At 44.4% G+C, this 18,918-nt stretch overlaps 1 protein-coding gene and 1 non-coding gene across 2 annotated transcripts in view; one reads left to right on the top strand and one right to left on the bottom strand.

The window, feature by feature from the left end:
- Positions 1 to 18,918, top strand: part of ALDH1A2 (aldehyde dehydrogenase 1 family member A2) — a 399,898-nt gene that overhangs the window by 15,204 nt on the left and 365,776 nt on the right. The window lies entirely within an intron of this gene.
- On the bottom strand, positions 2,079 to 2,181 carry LOC125169158 (U6 spliceosomal RNA). Its single transcript, XR_007153490.1, has one exon. It is a non-coding gene; the product is annotated as a U6 spliceosomal RNA (small nuclear RNA).

The following is an 18,918-nucleotide window of genomic DNA, read 5'->3' on the forward strand; positions in this document are numbered from 1 at the left end:
ATTCTCTCTTCTGCTCTGAAAGACCAAAGAGGAAAGCTAAAAAAAAGTCTGAGGTTTCCACTAATGTCTATTTTTAACTTAAGAGGATGGTCTCTGTGTTTTGGGACCCAGATAACTTTCAATCAGACAATGCATAATTACCAAACTGAGGAACAAATATCCTGTAATATAATCTGTTAAGCTATAGAATGACGTGATTTATTTTTGTCATATGAGCTTCAAATCTCTGATGGCTTCTGTTTGATCAGTAAAAGGGAAACAGACATGAGTTCATTTCCCACCTGATGCATAGAGCTGTTTTCTTAAACTTCTGTGATAATAATAATCATGGTTTTTTTTTTAAGTTTTTTTTAACATTTATTTATTTTTGAGACAGAGACAGAGTATGAATGGGGGAGGGGCAGAGAGAGAGGGAGACACAGAATCGGAAGCAGGCTCCAGGCTCTGAGCCATCAGCCCAGAGCCTGACGCGGGGCTCGAACTCACGGACCGCGAGATCGTGACCTGGCTGAAGTCGGACGCTTAACCGACTGAGCCACCCAGGCGCCCCTAAAGTTTTATTTATTTTTGAGAGAGAGAGAGAGAGGGAGAGAGAGAGAGGCAAAGTATGGGGGGGAGAGGGGCAGAGAGAGAGAGGGAGAGAGACAGAATCCAAAGAAGGCTCCAGGCTCTGAGCTGTCAGCACAGAGCCCGATGCGGGGCTCGAGCTCATGAACCATGAGATCATGACCTGAACTGAAGTTGGACGCTTAACCAACTGAGCCACTCAGGTGCCCCATAATAATAATCATCTTGTCTCTTTGTTAAATGTATGTTTCCAAGTCCTCCAGAGATTCTGATTCAGTGCCACTGGGATGTGGCCTCAGATTTGTGCTCTTGACACAAGAAAAGCTTGAAAAGAAAATATAGGCGTGAACTGAAGGAATAGTCTGCTTTTAGAATCAGACAGCTCTGGGCTGAAATCCTGGTTCTTTCACCTACTAGTTATGTGGTCTTGCACAAATTAGTTAACCTTACTTAACCTCTTCTGAAAAAGAGTGGAAATAAAAACATCTCCCTCAAAGTGTGTTGAGAGGATTAAAAGAACCAGAGCTGTGGATCACACCTCCTTTTGTGGGTGCTGCTCAATCATTTCTACCTGAGTTCATTTGAATGTTATCTGCGAACTTACTTAGCATGTAGGCAAAATGGTTTTCAATTCTTTGTTTGCTTCTGCTGTTGTGGGTGTTTTGTTTTGCTTTACTTATCTTTTCCATTTATTCAGCAGGTATTTGTAAAGCTTTTAATGTGTGCAAAAACTTGGATTTCTCGAACCCCCTAAGCACCTCCCTGATGGTGTGATGTGTCCACACGGCCCACCCCAGGCTTTTAAAGGGACTGACCAAAATCTTGTGTAAGTGACTTGATGTAGCAGGTCCCTAGTTGTTTAGGGGGCTCCCTGAGATTAGAAGTGTCATGTCTTTATCCCTCCTTTGTGCCAGAAATTCCGGTGGGGCGCCTGGGTGGTTAGGTCAATTAAGCGGCCAGCTTCAGCTCGGGTCATGATCTCGTGGTTCATGGGTTCGAGCCCTGCGTTGGACTCTGTGCTGACAGCTCAGAGCCTGGAGCCTGCTTCTGATCCTGAGTCTCCCTCTCTCTGCTCCTCCCCCATTCACACTCTGTCTCGCTCCCCAAAATAAATAAAATATTTTAAAAAATTAAAAAAAAGAGATTCTAGTTTTCTTGAGTCCAATCATCCATATACCCGTGTGTGTGTCTATATTTTCTCTGCATTGAGGCAATTTTTCCTCCTTAGCTTTACTGAGATATTAGTGACATATAACATATGTAAGTTTAAGGCATACAACGTGATGATTAGATACATGTATATATTGCAAAATGATTACCACCATAAAGTTAGTTAACATCTTCATTCCTTTGCGTATTATGATTTGTGTGTGTGTGTGTTAAGAACTACTCTGCTAATAACTTTCAAATATATAACAGAGTATTGTTAATTATAGTCACCAGCCTGTGCATTAGACCCCCAGATCTCATTTCTCTTATAGCTGGGAATTTGTACCCTTTGACCAGTATCTAGAAATACGGAACACTTTATGAATTTGTGTGTCATCCTTGAGCAGAGACCATGCCGATCTTCTCTGTATTGTTCTAGTTTTAACATATGCGCTGCCAAAGCAAACAGCAAGTGTACATTTTCTTTTCTTCAACAGAAAACATTCATTTAAGTAATCCCATTTGAGGGGCACCTGGGTGCCTCTGACTTTGGCTCGGGTCATGGTCTCCTAGTTTGTGAGTTTGAGCTGTGCGTCAGACTTTGTGCTGACAGCTCAGAGCCTGGAGCCTGCTTAGGATTCTGTGTCTCCCTTTCTCTCTGCTCCTCCCCCACTTGGGCTCTGTCTCTCTCTGTTTCTCAAAAATGAATAAAAAATTAAATGATCCCATTTGATTTTACACAGAATATGGTCTAGATGTTTTGCACTATGCAACGTCCCCTTCCTGGCCAGAAAAGCCTTTGCACTTTTTCCTTCCAACCTAATAGCAAGAATTCATTGGATTTCTGAGGGATATACTTATACTTTCTTTATAGTTAGCCTTGCTTCAAATGAATTTAAGACACTTTTTAAGGATGCAAACAATATAAGACTTCTTAAAAAGAAAATTCAGACATGGCAGATAAGGATGGGAAAAATAAGGTGAATTCGTGAATGAGGTGTCATGTCAAATACACATTGTGCTGTTCATTTCACATCCTGGTCATGGGCCAGATATTTGCTCTGAACTTTCAAGCAGTTATTGCAAACTCTATGCAATTGAGAGATGACCGTGATGATTCTCAAGCCGATTATTAGGATGATCATCTATATGAGCCCTGAATATTGTTTTAACTTTTCCACTATCCCAAGACTTTAGGTCCAAATCAACATCAGGGTCATCAAGAATCTACAGAAGGGTCATGAAATGCCTTGGAAAACTGTGCTCTCCAACATTCCAGCCAAAGGAAAAATGGATCAAGGAATAAGGAGGCCTCTTGATGCAGAGGAGGTGATAGCTGGGTGGAAGAGCTGGGCCAAGGATCAGCCAATCCCTTGGTCCTGAAGTCATCACCATGGCAACAGTAGTTCCTGTAGCTCTGCTCCTACCAGCACTGATACCCTTAAGGAGCACCAGGAAAGAGAGGAGCCTGTCATACTTCTGGGTGAGGCTTTTGGTGAAGGAAATTTATGTATTTTTCATTCATAATCACTGGTAGAAAATAAACAGCCTCTTTGACATTAACCTTGCAAACCCAACTGTACGAAGTAAAGGCAGATGTCTGGCCGCACAGCCTGGCTGAGGCCAGGTGTGCATCTCTTGTGTAGGAAACCTGTAGCCTGCCTCAGATTTGCTTTTTATTCTCTTTACTTTCTAGTAACTGTGCTGCTCAGGACTTTCAACAAGAAAAGCCCAGAGGAGGATAGTTGCTTTTGAAGCCAGCACTCTTGTCTGCCTCATTCATTTCAAACAGAGGTACTTCTCAAAGGGATGAAGGCCTGTGTACAAATAACAATGCCCACTGCATTCTCTTGCCATCAGCTGTGATGTGGTGGCTTTTGATTCTGCACAGAGGCTGCCTTGTTTCAGAAACTGATTGATGGTTCTCCTGAATGAAGGAGGCAACAAGAACAAACAAACGGGGCTCATGGTAAGGCAAGGTACTTCAAGAGAATGGGCTTGAAAGTACTTAAAATAAAAGGTAAACACAGCCTCCATGAAAGTAAAGAATTCTGAAAGGAATTGAGCTGTTCCTGTTGATAATTTGTAGTTCTTAAGGATCTTCACGTGTTTTGTGCAAACACGCATAAGCTCTTTGGAGACATCTGACTTGGGATTTTAGACTTTTTGGTGAAGGAGAAAGAAAAAAAAAAGATGAAATCCAAACAGATGTCATAAAGCAGGGAAAACTAATTGAAATAAAAAACATGGGTGGTCTGAGTCAAGTTTAAGGCAGTGAAACAGAAAACAATGCATTGAAAGAGCTGGTAATGAGGTATCTCTGAAGAGGAGAGGGTGGGTGATTTCTCTTTGGAAAGACTTGGAAAAGCCAGCAGGGCTCATTAGAAACACCGTGGGCACTGCTAGGCCTGCTCTGTGTAAGCTCTGAGAGATGGGCCTCCTCTTCCTGTAAACCCTTTTCCTTCCCTTTTGCCTGATAGACGCAAACCAATGAAAAATCAACATGAGAAATCTAGCCACATTAAATGCTTTTATAAGAAAACCCTTTAAAATTCCCTGTTGGCCAGCATTCTTCATGAGTCTGTGTGGGGGGGGCACATTTCAGGCTAAGGATGAGGTACAGGATGAGGAGGGGAGTGAGGGAGGGAGGAAAGTGAAGGGAAGCAGGAATACATGTCCTGGTCAGTGGACATGTTCTCATTTATGTACCATGTTCTCATTCAAAAAAATGTCTACCAGCTAGGTGGGATTCCACTGCGTAACTAAGTTAGGGTTAATATCTCAGTTTCACAGAAAAAAAGTCGATCACAGACACCCTTGGTTGTCTACCCAACAGCCATTCTTTCCTTTAATTTTTTGCTTGCAGAATCCCTGTTTTGATTGGAAGTCCTCCTTCTCTTGTTGTGAATCAGGGAAGGGTGACCCTACCTTGAACTATAAGAATAAATCCTGATTTTTTTTTTTAATGGCAACTGAGGTAGACGGAATTTTAAGATGGTTCTCACGATCTTCATCCTCTGGTGTTAATTCCTGTGATTATGGCAAAATGCAGATTATCTGTGTGGGCATACTCTAATTTAAGTCATTTATTTATTTATTTATTTATAAGTTTATTTATTAGAGACAGAGTGCACTAGCAGGGGAGGGGCAGAGAGGGAAGGAGAGAGAGAATCCCAAGTAAGCAGGCTCTGTGCTGTCAGTGCAGAGCCCGATGCAGGACTTGAAGTCACAAAACCGTGACATCATGACCTGGGCTGAAACCAAGAGTAGGATGCTTAACCGACTGATCCACCCAGTATCCCTCTAATTTAATTCTTTTAAAAGCAGGGAGTTTTCTTCAGTTGGTGGCAGAAGGGAAAGTCAGAGAGATAGAAGTATGAGAAGGAGTCAGTGCACCATTGCTGGCATTGAAGATGGAGGGGGCCTCGCTCAAGGGTGGAGAATGGCCTTTGGACTTGAAAGTGATCCTGGCAGACGGTCAGCAAGGCCACAGAGACCTCAGTCTTACAGCTGCAAAAACCTGAAATCTACCAAAAATCTGAATGATCTTGGAAGTGAATTTTTCCCCAGAGTCCCAGATGAGAGCTTGGGCCGCTAACACCTTGATTTTAGCCTTGCAAGTGTCTAAGCAGAGAACCCACTCAAGCCTTCCCTGATTTCTGACTTATAGAACTCTGAGAAAATAAATGGGTATTGTCTTAAGCTGCCAGGAGTTAAGCTGCATTAAGCTATAACACAGCCATAGAAAACTAATAAAGCAACCTATAGGTAGTGTCAAGAAATCCATATTTCGACTCAGGAAGAAATAGTTTTCAGCGCTGGCCCTAATTAGGAATCAGAAAGTTACCTGCAGCAGAGATGGCTATCCAATAGCCATCCAACTTTCCTCCTTGTGCACCTGTTCCCCCCCCCCCCCCTTAAGGTTATAAATACCAGATTCTTGCCTTCCCAGCTACCCTTGCTGCTGGGTGGTCATATGACCTGGTTCTTCCTTTGGATAAACTCCTGCAAGGACATGAAACTAGAGTTGAAGCAGCCATTTTATAGACACGAGGTGACAAGCCTAAAAATGGTAGGGTGGAAAGGAGGCACAGGTAGGAAAGGGTCCATAGGCATCCAGGGGCATGAAGGATGAGTATTCCCTGAGATTCTTTCCCAGTGCGTAAAAGTTTATATGGCCATGTATCTATGCTATATATTAAGCACTAGTCCTATGACCTTGGACCATTCATCTCAACTTGGTGAGCCTCAGGGGTGCCTGGGTGGCTCAGTCGGTTAAGTGTCCAACTTTTGTTCGGGTCATGATCTCACTGTTCGTGGGCTCAAGCTCCCCCCCCACCCTTGTTGGACTCTGTGCTGACGGCTCAGAGCCTGGAGCCTGCTTTGTATTCTGTGTCTCCCTCTTTCTCTCTTCGCCTCCCCTGCTCACTCTCTCTCTCTCTCAAAAATTAATAAACTTAAAAAAAATTTAAACTTGGTGAACCTCAGTTTACTCATCTGCTAAATGGGGATAACACCTATGTCACTTAGTTTCATGCAGATCAGACTTGATTGTATATGTGAACATTAAAGGGCAGCTCTGAAAAACTGTCAGAGCCTAGCTTGGTGCCTGGCATATAGTAGGTATGCTCAATAAATATTTGTTGGGTCGATGTGCTGTGCATGGGTTATTCTCATTGCACTGTGAGCTTGGAGGTTGGGCTCCATAGAACACCTAAAAAAAAGGATTTTATTAAATGCTTCCTTCTTGGCAGTGATGTATTAGGCTTTGCAGCTGAGAAAGAATTCAACTTTTGTTTTCCATGTATTAGTGGAAACACTAAATATGCCATGATGAGGCATTTGTTTTGGTGAGGGATATAGTCAATTATTATTCTCCCATCCTGACTTTCTCTATGAGTTAGGGTGTGAAGATATCTGTTGGCTTTGACCTAAGGCTGTTGCGTGAGGTGCTTTGGCTCCAATCAACAGGGTTGTGTCCAAGGCAGGCCGGCCCCCTGTGAACTCCCAGGCTGCTGAGTCAGTCAGCCAGCAGGTGACAGGTGGTGCCTTTAAGACATTGTGGAGCAAAAAGAGACAGCCATACCTGGCCCTTTAAAAGCTTCCTTATTTCAGACAAACCGAGATACTATTTGCTTTCTCAGGTTGGCCCCCTATAAGGTTATCCACCTTCCTAACTCCTCATCCATGGTTCTTAGTTCATATATTCACTGCCGGGTCTCACCAACCACTCAGCTGGCCTCTCCTTGCTGTAGTCCTGGGACTGTTGCTTGCTGCTGACTCTCTGAGGCTAAGCAATCCTGGGTTTTGGTCTTGCCACAGTGGCTGTGAAACATGCAGAAACACCACCAAGAACCAACAGATTGGCATCTAAGAAAGATTTGTTTCAGATTTCTCCCCATATTGGAGTGAGACAGAGGAGAAGATCCGGTGCTCAGGGGCTAAAATGCATCAGGCTAGCGAGATTGGAGACACTACAGTGGGGGCAACTTGGAGAGTCACAGAGAAGCTGAACATAACATTGAAGTGCTGAGACATAGACGGTATAACACTGATGAAATAGGATGAGGGTGCATGGGGGTCAATGATGAGAGAGCAAAGCCGAGATCAGAAGAGGCAAAGAACATCTTGATACTAAGAAGGCAAAGCCATAGGCTGGGAATGGTGGGGTTGAGTATAAAGCATGCACACCAGAGTCAGAAGCTGGGGGTGTGAGGCCTGCTCTATCTCTTACTTTTACTCTTTCTGTGAGACCCCGGCACTTGTGGCCTCATGGGGTTATTGTGCATTTTCAAGGATCTGAAATGAGCATGACAATAGCATAGACAACACGATAAAAATGTGATGGATGTTGAATTCCCCTTGGCATTTGGGTTTATTCCTGTATGTTTGATACAAAGCATGGGTGAGGACTTTTCTAGGCTCTCACAGCCACTCTCCTCCCCTGCGGGAATGATGGAGGCTATGGGGATGGCCTCGAGGAGGACATTCCTTAGATGGCAGCAGGGAGGGTGACAGTCCCTTAGAGTGGGTCACAAGAGCATTCTCCACCCCACCTGATGGCTCAGAAGTTCAGTCGTGGAAAGTGCTCAGCTTCTGAAAAGCTGGATTGTAGACACCGGCCGCCTTATTTACAGTCACAGGTCAGTCGGAACAAAAAATGAGCCAGTGAGGAAAAATGGTTTTGAAAATAGGTCAGCATCTCATACATTCCTAGAGCTGGGAAGAAACCTAGAAGGTGCCTAACGAATAGCTGCCCAGGGTCTGCCGGAGCCCTGCCAGGAAAGGGGATCCCTGCCTCAGGGTGCCGCACCCCTGCCGGGTCCCTCTGCTTTCTCCCATGTCCTGGTGTCCTCCAACATGAGGTCTCATCCTCCGCCTTGACTTGCCCTCCCCGTCCCACTGCCCCCTGAGACCCTCAGCACACATTTGTGCCCTCTTCCACGTAGCAGTCTGTCAGATGCTTGACCCTGTCTCCGTCTCTCTCACAATATTTCTGGGTCTTCTTCACTTGTTTCTGCTTGGTCGCTCTCTATCAGGCATATTCAAGCTTTTCTAATTTAATTTTTAATGACACCTTTTTACTTGGAGGTAATTGTAGATTTGTATGTAATGGTAAGAAACAATACAGAGATTCTGGGAGCCCTTTACACAGTGTCTCCAAGTGCCCAGCAACTAGTGTTTGCTGAATAAATAACTGAGCTGACTGCTTGATCTGGGCGGTGCCGTGGCGGGCACTGTGGGGGGATGAGGGGAAGACATGGGGGGATAGGAACTGTGACAAGGAATCCCTCTGTCTCCACGCAGCTTCCAGGGCCCAATGTGGCATGGCCCGATTCACCTGGGTTTCTTTCTGGGCCTTCTTCTCTGTGGTTCCTAGGCCCTCTGTGTGGCAGCCCCAGTGGGACTGTGGGGGGGACAGAGGAAGATTTCCTCCATGAGCCTGTTCTAGAGGAGAGCCAAAGACACTGTCCCCACCCCTACTCTCAGTAACCATCAGAGTTGGACTAGGACTGTCAAAGTGTTCAAATCCACCTCTAGTCACGGTTCCATTTCCCCCTCATTGGTGTAAATATGCTTTTTCATCGCAGTGGAAAATAACAACATGGAAAACCTGAGAACCAGACAATTCTCAGAACTGGGCAGGAATCAGCAATGTCTCAGCGATGGGAGCAAAATATTTGAATACTGTGGACAGCAGACGTGTGGGCACATGCCCCACTTCCTGCCTCCCCCAGCTCCACCTCCCCCTGGTCCCTGCCTCAGCAAACCCAGTCGGGTTTTTCCCATGGCCACTGTGCACAGGGCTGTCCCACACAAGCCCAGATGGCTGCCTCTATGATGGCTCTGTGATGCCTCATTACCCGTATTATGTACTAGTATGTGCATCACATGTTAAATCAACAGTATCGGGTGTGCTCGGGTAATGGATTGGCTGGTTACTCTCTTTCCGAGCAGTTACTCAGGCTTGCCATCTGGCAAATCTAATAACCAGGTGGTGAACCTAAATAACCTCACTTTGATGGGGGTAGAAGGGACCCCAGTTGGCTCTGTTCCTGCCATCTGTAGCCGCCTTCTTTAGGAGAGACGTGTCCAGAGATCCAGAGTCATGCTATTTCTTAATCGAGTAGCTTTTAGTTATCAGAAACACTCCCACTTCATTTATGCAGAACTCTGGTCTCCAGCATCTTTGCCAATTTTGAATCATGCAGGAGCCAGGAGGCGAGCCAGCAAAGGCTGTGTGCAGCCAAACGGCATAGCCTTCCTCACACCAAAGTTCTTGGGCCTCTCTTCTAAAAAAAAAGGCTTCTTTTTTTTTTTTTTTTTGAAGTTTCACACAGAAAATAATTACTTCTCCTTGACACTCAGTGATAACCATAGAGTTCATCAGATTTCCAAGGATTCGGTATATGGGAGACTGCAGAGTAGCGGGGAAAAGAGGGTGTGAAACAGACAGACACATGGACAAATAATGTGGAATGCCTGAAGACACTGAAACTATTCAAAGCAGATCCAAGAACTAAAGCCACAGCAAACTGGGGTGGTTCAGAGAGGGACAAGATGTGCCACACCCTTGAATATGGCCTGAGGTCACCACTGTGTAATGATGGGTATAATATAATAAGCCCGTGTCATCAGCATCATTAGTTGTGATCAGTAGGCACCATTTCAGGGGCAGAGATCTATGTCATATGTTATGGTGATGTCCTCTCTAAAGGGTTAAAACAAAAAGTTAGATATGTAGGAAATTAAATACTCAGGTCTTGGAGAAAAATCATGTCTGTGGAAGCAAAGTGAATCAAATTATTCCATAAGATTTTAAAAAGACCTATGTTTTCATTATCAGAAAAGAGGGAGGTTTACTGAAGAAAATTTAGAAAAATATATATGGAAAAGAATAAAACAAAGCATAGTTATAGTGCCTGACTCCAAGGTATAATCGGTGTAAATATCTGGTTTGCTTTCTTATTCTGTCTTCACATAGATTTGTGTATTCATATCCATTCATCTATCTGCCTGCCTACTTATCTATAAGTAGTTGGAGCTGATACATAGGAAACTGAATCATACCACTTTGTGACTTGCATTTACCCCCACTTAGTACACTGATAAGGTGCTTTTCATGTTAATAAGTATTCGCCTTCAGCATCGTTCTATCGGCTGCATTGTATTGCATGAAATGATAGCCATCCAAGCAGTTAGCGTAATTTAGTGATTCCTTGTAAAAGCATATATTGCACAGCAATATCTGAGAACTAAAAAAAAAAAAAAAAAATATGAGCAAGTAGGACATGGAGACTTTCTCTATATAATCACTGCCAGACAATTTCACTGCTGTGGCAGCAAAATTGAAAGCTTCAAAGCCAGGCCTTTTCATCTTCGTGAGCCATACTGGCTTCTTGCCTCTTGTTGGGTACTTAGAGCTTGGTATCTGTAAAGATGCTTTTGGCTGTAACTAACAGAAAACTCAAAGTAGCTTAAGTAATTAAAAATATTTTACATTATACGAATCCTGGAGATATGGCTGATCCAGGGCTTGTTAATGCAGTGACTCAAAGGCATCAGCAAAGATTTGTATTTTTCTCATCTTTTTTCCTCTCCACAGAGGGTCCCCAAATTTTGGCAGCTATTCCAGTTACTATATGAGGACACGATAAAATTCTGAGGCAGAAAAAAAATGATATTCTCTTGTGTCTCTTTTTAAAAAAATTATTATTAAAAAAACACTTTTTTACGTTTGTTGATTTTTGAGAACGTGAGCAGCGGAAGGGGCAAAGGGAGAGGGGAACAGAGGATCCGAAGCGGGTTCTGTACTGACAGCAGACAGCCCGATGCGGGGCTCGAACTCACCATCTGTGAGATCATGACCTGAGCTGAAGTCGGACACTCAACCGACTGAGCCACCCAGGTGCCCCAAAAAATTATTTTTAACTTTGGTAAAATATATATCTCATAAAACTTGTCATCTTAGCTTTTTTTAAGTGTCCAGTTTGGTAATGTGAAGTTTATGCACACTGTTGTGCAACAGGCCTCCTGACCTCTTTTCATGTTGCAAAACTGAAACTCTATGTCCATGAACCAATAACTCCGCACTCCCCCTTTGCCCCAGGTTCTGGCATCCACCCTTCTACTTTCTGTCTCTATGAATTGGACTCCTGTAGGTACCTCACATATGTGAAATCATACATTATTTGTTTTTTTGAGACTGGCTTATTTCACGTACCATAATGTCCTAAAGTTTTATCCATGCTTTAGCATGTGGTAGAATCTCCTTCTTTTCTTTTTTTTTTTAAATTTTTTTTAACATTTACTTATTTTTGAGACAGAGAGAAGCAGAGCATGAATGGGGTAGGGTCGGAGAGAGGGAGACACAGAATCCAAAACGGGCTCCAGGCTCTGAGCTGTCAGCACAGAGCCTGACGCGGGGCTCGAACCCACGAACCACGAGATCATGACCTGAGCCGAAGTCGGCCGCTTAACCGACTGAGCCACCCAGGCGCCCCAGAATCTCCTTCTTTTATAAGGCTAAATAATGTTCCATTCTATGTATATACCACATTTCATTTATCTATTCACTCTGATTGGATACTTGGGCTGCTTCCACCTTTTAGCCATTGTGAATAATGCTACTATGAACATGGGTGTACAAATCTCTCTTGGAGACCTTGCTTTCAATTCTTTTGGCTCTAATTCACAAGTGGAATTACTGGGTTACCTGATAACTCTACTTTTAATTTTCTGAGGAACTGCCAAACTTTTCTCCCTAGTGCCATTTTGCATTCCAATCAACAGTGCAATGTGTTCCAATTTCTCCACATTCTTGCTAATGCTTGTTTTCTTCCCTCCCACCCTCCCTCCCTCCCTCCCTCCTTCCTTCCCTCCCTTCCCTTCCCTTCCCTTCCCTTCCCTTCCCTTCCCTTCCCTTCCCTTCCCTTTCCTTCCCTTCTTGTTGATAGTAGCCATCCTAATGAGTTGAGGTGGCCCCATGTATTTCTTTTTTTATACCAAGGAAACATTTATGTTAATTTCTCCTGTCTTGTTGGTTAGAATTATGCTCACATGCCTCTTTTGAAACCAATCCCTGGTAAGAAAAATGGAGCTATGATTCATTTACTTAGAAAGCAGCATGTACCCTGGGACTAAGAGCTCTGATACTGTATTAAGGGTCAACTGTTTGATTCTCACAGTGGAGAGCAGTGCTATTTCTTTATTTATTTGCTTATTTTATTTTAAGTTTATTTATTTGTTTTGAGAGAGAGAGACAGAGAGCGAGCAAGCATGAGCAAAACAGGGGAGGTACAGAGAGAGATGGGGAGAGAATCCCAAGCAGGCTCCATGCTGTCAGCACAGAGCTCACCTTGGGGCTCGATCCCACAAACTGTTGAGATCATGACCTGGTTCGAAATCAAGAGTTGGGTGCTTAACTGACTGAGCCACCCACGTGCCCCTAGCATTGCTTTTTAATTTTTAAACTCTAATGTGTAAACAAGTCACCGGAAGATGTCAAAAATGCAGATTGTGACTCGCTGAGTCTGGGGCAGGGCCTGAGGGTCTGCATTTCTATTTAACTCTCCAGAGATGCTGATGCAGCTGGACTGAGACCCACATTGAACAGTGAGGGTCCAGCACATGCATCAGAATCCCCTGGGGAGGGCTTGTTAACACCCAGATTGCCAGCCAGGCCCTGACACCAAAGTCTGTGATTTAGTCGGTCTGGGTGGGGGCCCAAGAACTTGTGTTTCTAACCAGGACCCCCTAAGAGATGCTGCTATTGCTGGTCCAGGGAGCATGCCCTGAGAACCCCTGGCTAGGGGACAGTGGCTGGGGCCAAGCCACTAGCTTTGGACCTGGGGGCCCCCTTTGTCCCTGTGTAACCTCAGCAAGTTGCCTAACCAGTTTCCTTATCTGTTAACTAGGGCTGATAATACCACCTGGGTTAGACGACTTTTGTGAGGCACTGTGTTATGTACTACATAATGTTAAGTCATTGTTGTGCCTTTCAAATAGGTAGGATTAAACTGTGTACATCTGCTGCTCTTTGGAACGTCTTTTGGGAGGCAAGGTGTCCCTCTCCTCAGGCAAGTTCGGAGAAGCTCCCTGCACCAAGTTTTTCACCAGGGTATTGATTCCTCATTAACAGTGGGGATGCTGGGTACTGCCAGCTTTTAACCTGGATGCCCAGGATCCTTATAAATAAAGAATGCAGCAAACCCGAATGAGAGCAGCAGTGTCTCAGGCTGCAGCAGTGAGCCTCCCTTAGCTTCCCCGGGAGGATCTGCTCTCTGAACACTCAAAGTCTGTTCTGGCTAGCAGGGATTAGAAAGAGAAGTTCCTGGCATCCCAGGCAGCACTCTTTCTGAGTGCTTTAATCATATGCAAGGCTGAAGTAAAGGGAGGAGGTAAGCAGACCCCTGCAGCCAGGCTTTTTTACCTGCTGACGCCTTCGGGATGGGGACAGAGTTCAGCAGGCTGGTGAACATTTCAGGCAGAGCAGCAGCAAAGCCCAGCAAGACCCATTGTGTGGCGCTACCAGCTGAGACCCGGTTTGGCTGGGAGACCAGTGGGTGACCGGGTGGGGTTCCAGGCAGGGTCAGGTCACACAAGCACTTGTATGGGATCCTGGGAGGTTCCCATAGATAAACTGTATTAATACATGATGGATTGCAAGTAACAGAAACCAACTTGCCTTAGCCTAACCTGAAAGGGGACCTTATTTAAGAATTTAGGCTGTTTCCCAGAACCCAGGGGGCAGGCTGTGGCATCTCTGGGAGTGGGGCTGGACCAGAGAGCACAGAGACATCCTGCTCCTGATATGAACTTTGCTTTTACCGTCTACATGGGTGATCAGAAATGTCTATCCCACAGCACCCATGCTTACACGTTTTGGATTTATCCATGTTGAGAGACTGACCCTTTCTTCATCCCAACTTCAGATTTCTGGCAAAGAGGGTCTGCTTGGCCATCTCAGGTCAGGCGCTCAGATGGACCTATTGAATGTTGCCATGGGAGGGAGCAGAGCCATGTTGTCCAACATGGCTGCTGCAGCCCTTGGTTGTGGATCAAGGGTAGGCAGTGAAAGGCTTCTTTGTGAATCAGGCAGACACTCCAAATGGGCTACCTCAGAGGAAGGACAGAGCAAACCTTGAGCTCTCTTCCCACCTGAGGTTCTCCTACTGGACCATTATGTACCATACCTGTTGCCTCCCAGCCAGCAGTGGAGGGAAACACAAGTGCAGAGTTTGTGATTATTGGTGTGGGCTCAGAGGATGGGGGCCTGGCTACGGACACAGGCATGTGACCACTTTGGAAACAATATTGAGCTCTCCTGATGCAGTCCATGAATAGCAGAGAGATCAGCCTGGCTACCATCGACTCAGAAGCTGGGAAAATAAATGACAGCAAACTACCAGGCAAACAGTTCTTCCAAAGAACATCAAGATATGCTTCCCTAAACGTATGACTTTTAAACAGCAAATTAGTGGAAATCCAACTACAAGGAAACTTCACCCACCCATGATCTCACTCTGTTTTCTTTGTTCCCTCTCCTTCCAGCTTCTGTCCAAATGTGCACAGAATCTTCCTTATAGCTTTAGAAAGTATAAACAACATTTTGTATTCCATGTTATGTAATGAGTACTTTCCATGCTGCCTTGTCATCTTCTTAACTATCTTTGTCAGTATGCCATCCTTCAAATGAAATATATTATACTTTACTTAGCACATAATTAAGGTCTGATTTAAAATTTGAGACTGTGGAGCTAGAAGGAATCTTAGGAAATCGTTGAGGCCAAGGAAAATGAACCTGGAGAGCAGAGTGAGTTCCCTAAGTTCAAAGAGCTGGTGAGCTCCAGACCTGAGACTGGATTTGATTCATTTCTTCAAACATATGTTTATAATTACCCACTTGATGTCAGGTAGTGGTGCATGGGTTTCCTCACGCTTCAAATCGCTTTTCACCACATTGCATGACCTAATTAACATTTGTTAGATAGGAGCTGTTTCTTATTTTTCTTAACCGAGGGAATCCTTTTTCAATTCACTGTCAGGAAAATACAGGTTGCGGTGCTGAAATGAGTAACAGCAATTTTAATTCAGACCGGTTTCGTGACTGATGGGTAGGTAAGTCAGCATGCAAAGACATTTTGTGGTTCCCAGGTTTGGCTTGCTGTCTCGATGCCCTTTGCAAACTCCACAGGGATTTTAAGCTTTAAGTCTGGTTATAAGCTTATGCAAGCTGTTAGTCACCTTTTTAGATGAAAAGCACCACAGGATTAAGCTTGAAAATGTTCTGTGCTTCACTATGGATTCCTTTGGAGTAATTCAGCGGTAGTATGATTTTGAGGGAGAAGTGATTGAACGGATACATTTCAAAACACATTTGCATTTGAAAATGGGGGTTATCAGCTAAAAGAACTATTCTTGAAAGGTACACATGCAGGGCAAATTTAGAAGAAACAGAACAATTTAGACATGATAGCTATGAATTGCCCTAAAGCTTAAAATACTGGGTGCTCTTGATCACGCAGAATCTTGGACATGGTTTGAATCATGAATATTTGGTGTTTTACTTTGGAAAACACATTGGACAAGGAAATCTCATCACTGCTGTAGGTCCACAGATCATTCCAAATGTTCCAGGCAGGCATCAACACATTGTACATGCACATTCGACCAGGAACCAATCGGTGGATGAGCCTATGCTTTTGGTAATAGTGAAGAGGGTGGGTCCTGGAGTCAGATTGCTTGTGTGGGTATCTTGGTTCTAGCACTTACTGGATATGTGAACTTGGCTGGGTCTCAGTTTGCTCATTTGCAAAATGGGGAGAATACTCTAACTCATGGAATTGTTGTATTGAATTGATCGTGTTAAATCATGTAACACAATACCTCTCAAACAATGTGCTCACCAATCACCTGAGTTCATATGAAGATCAGTAGAAATGGAGAAAGACAAATATTGCAGGCTCTAACTTAAATGAGGAATGTAAAAAAAACCGAGCTTATAGACACAGAGAGTAGATGGTGGCTGCCAGGGGATGGGGGCGGGGGTGTGTGGGGAAGATGGGGAGATGTTAGGCAAATGGCAAAAACTTCCAGTTATAAGAGGAATAAGTTTGGGGAGCTAATGTACAACTTGATGACTGTAGTTAACAACACTGTATTGTCTTCTTGAAAGTTGCTAGGAGAACAAACCTTAAATGTTTTCATCATAACAACAATGAAATGATAATTATGGGAGGTGAATGATGTTAACTAACCCTACTGTGGTACACCCATATATATATATATATATATATATATATATACACACATTATGGTAAATAATATATACATTCATTAAGTCATCGCACTGTACACATTAAACTTTACACAATACTATATGTCAATTATATCTCAATAAAGCTGGAAAAAGAAAAAGAAAAAAAATAGGTGCAATAGGTCTAGGGTGTGGCCTGCTGTTCTGGATTTCTGACAAGCTCTGGGTGGTCTCCAGGCCATGCTTGGAGCAGGGGGGATGCAGAATGCCTGTTCGGTGAGCAACGTTCAGTCCTGCCAGTGTTATCCTTCAGATGGATTTCTCCTTCTCTTTCTCCTTGCGACACTACTGTGGCCTCTGCACACCTCATACTTTCATTTCTTTCTTTCTGTTCCAGATCTTGTGCGCTGGCAGCTCCTGCCAGTGAATAGGGAAAAGGTTAACATTAGGGGAGAGACAAGAGAGCCTCGGGAAGGCAGGCTACAGCTGCAAGTGGGAGGCTGAAGAAGCGGCAGGTTTGGGGGAAAAAAGGATGAAGGTATTCCCGACCCCCCTGGGCTAGGTGCCATGCATGGAGTCTCACAGACTTTCTGATAAGTCCTAGTAAAGAGTCGGGGACAAAATTCTTCAGCGGCAACCCAGTAGGGACCCCTCTTACTCTTGAGAGCTTTGTACTTTCCCTCAATAAACTCTATCACTTTGCTCGCTCTCTGCTGTCCGCGAGATTCATTCGTTGATTCTGTAAGACAAGGACCCGTGTCTCCCTCACCCTCCTGCAACACCAGATTCTTGCAGTTGACTGTGCATGCACCCATGATGTGCGGCACGTGAGGGAGATCATGCAAATGTTGAAATGGTCCCGTTCAGAGTTGGAAAAAGCCGTTCCCTGTCAGCCATGCCTTACACCATGACTCAGTCTTTCCTGGGTTTAAAGGGCCTTTGGAGCAATTAGTCAATTTGAAGTTCAGGGCCCCTGTCAGCTTTCAGAGGATGTCCCCTTCCTTCCCCATTCCCCACTGCCTTTGAACAAGAGAAGTTTCTCCATCTTCACATCCTAGAGAGAGAGGCTTCTGGTCTGAGCTCTGCGCTTCTCTGTCAGCTTCCACTGACTTCCACCTGGACTCTTTCTAGCCCTGGTGTCTGTCCTTGTGCATCTGCTACTGACACATCATGGCAGTATAACTTGGGGTATGCTGTCTTGGCACCTTCAGTGCTTGGTCATCCCCTCTCATTGATTCGACCCACATCAGACCTCACTGGCTACAGAGATGCCCTGAGCACCAGCCACATTCTCCATCTGGTCACTTGGCCTCTCTCACAATGGCCACCCAACGTGGGTCCCTTGCTCTCAACTCTGTCCCTTACTATGCACAGGTGAGAACTTCTGGACACCTCCACACCACATGGAAGTGGAGACATTCAGGGGTACTGAGTCCTCTCTCTTCTTGAACATCCCACGTTGTCATTCCGACCAGCCATGGCCACCCTATGGTGGCTCAGGTGCAACATGAGGGGGTCTCTGCTAGAATTCCAAATGGAAATGCAGTGAATCGTGCTCTCAGTTCAGCTTTTCATTCTTTCCCTTCAGTTTTTATCTACCCCACCCCCTGCCATGTGCTAAGGCTCAGAGATGGGGTGGTAATGGGGTCTCAGGTAGCTACTTCTTCCCAGGCTCATCTTTCCAGAATTCTCTATGTCCTCCCAGGTAAAGCTCTACTTTCCATTCTGTCTGTTGGAAATTGCTCTATGTCACATCTCCTTTCCTACCTGTGGACTCGGTTCTAGGTGGATCCATGCTACTGCTCCTTCCCTGAGGCAAGAAACTTCATATCCTAACCACCGTGATGAAAGGAAATGTGGAAAGGGAAAGCTTTTCCTTACTGAGAAGGAAAATAAGATTTTAAAATATTTTTAAAATATTATCTGTATTATGTATTATAGCTGCTGCATATACAATAGTAGTGAAAAATGGGATTTTTTTTTTTTGCTCCTTTTCTTTGCCTTTAGCAGACATTACCTATCACATTACACAGCTTTGGAAGCCTTCTTAGCAGTGTTGCAGGTAGTCAGGGACAATCATCAAGAGGTGGCCTTGGAGGCATGGACAATTTTTGATCACTAAAGAGTTAAGCTCAAGGAAGAAGTCAAGGAAACTACGCAGTATCTAGATCTCATCCAAATAGGCAATGTAAGTTTTAGATTTCAGAACTACATAACTGGAAGTCACTTTAGGGTATGAAATCATTACCGTTGCCCCCTCAAAATGATCATCCAACCTCTGCTTGTATAACTCAATGACAGTGAGCTCACTGCTATTGCATTTTTGGACTATTCTAATGAGTAGAAAGGCATTGTACTGAGACCTGCCCCTTGCACCTTGGCTCCTACACATATTTCATTCCCACCTGCACCATTGGCCCTTCAGCTACTTGAAGACAGCCACC

This window comes from Prionailurus viverrinus, chromosome B3, assembly GCF_022837055.1.
Source record: "Prionailurus viverrinus isolate Anna chromosome B3, UM_Priviv_1.0, whole genome shotgun sequence".
Lineage (NCBI taxonomy): Eukaryota > Metazoa > Chordata > Mammalia > Carnivora > Felidae > Prionailurus > Prionailurus viverrinus.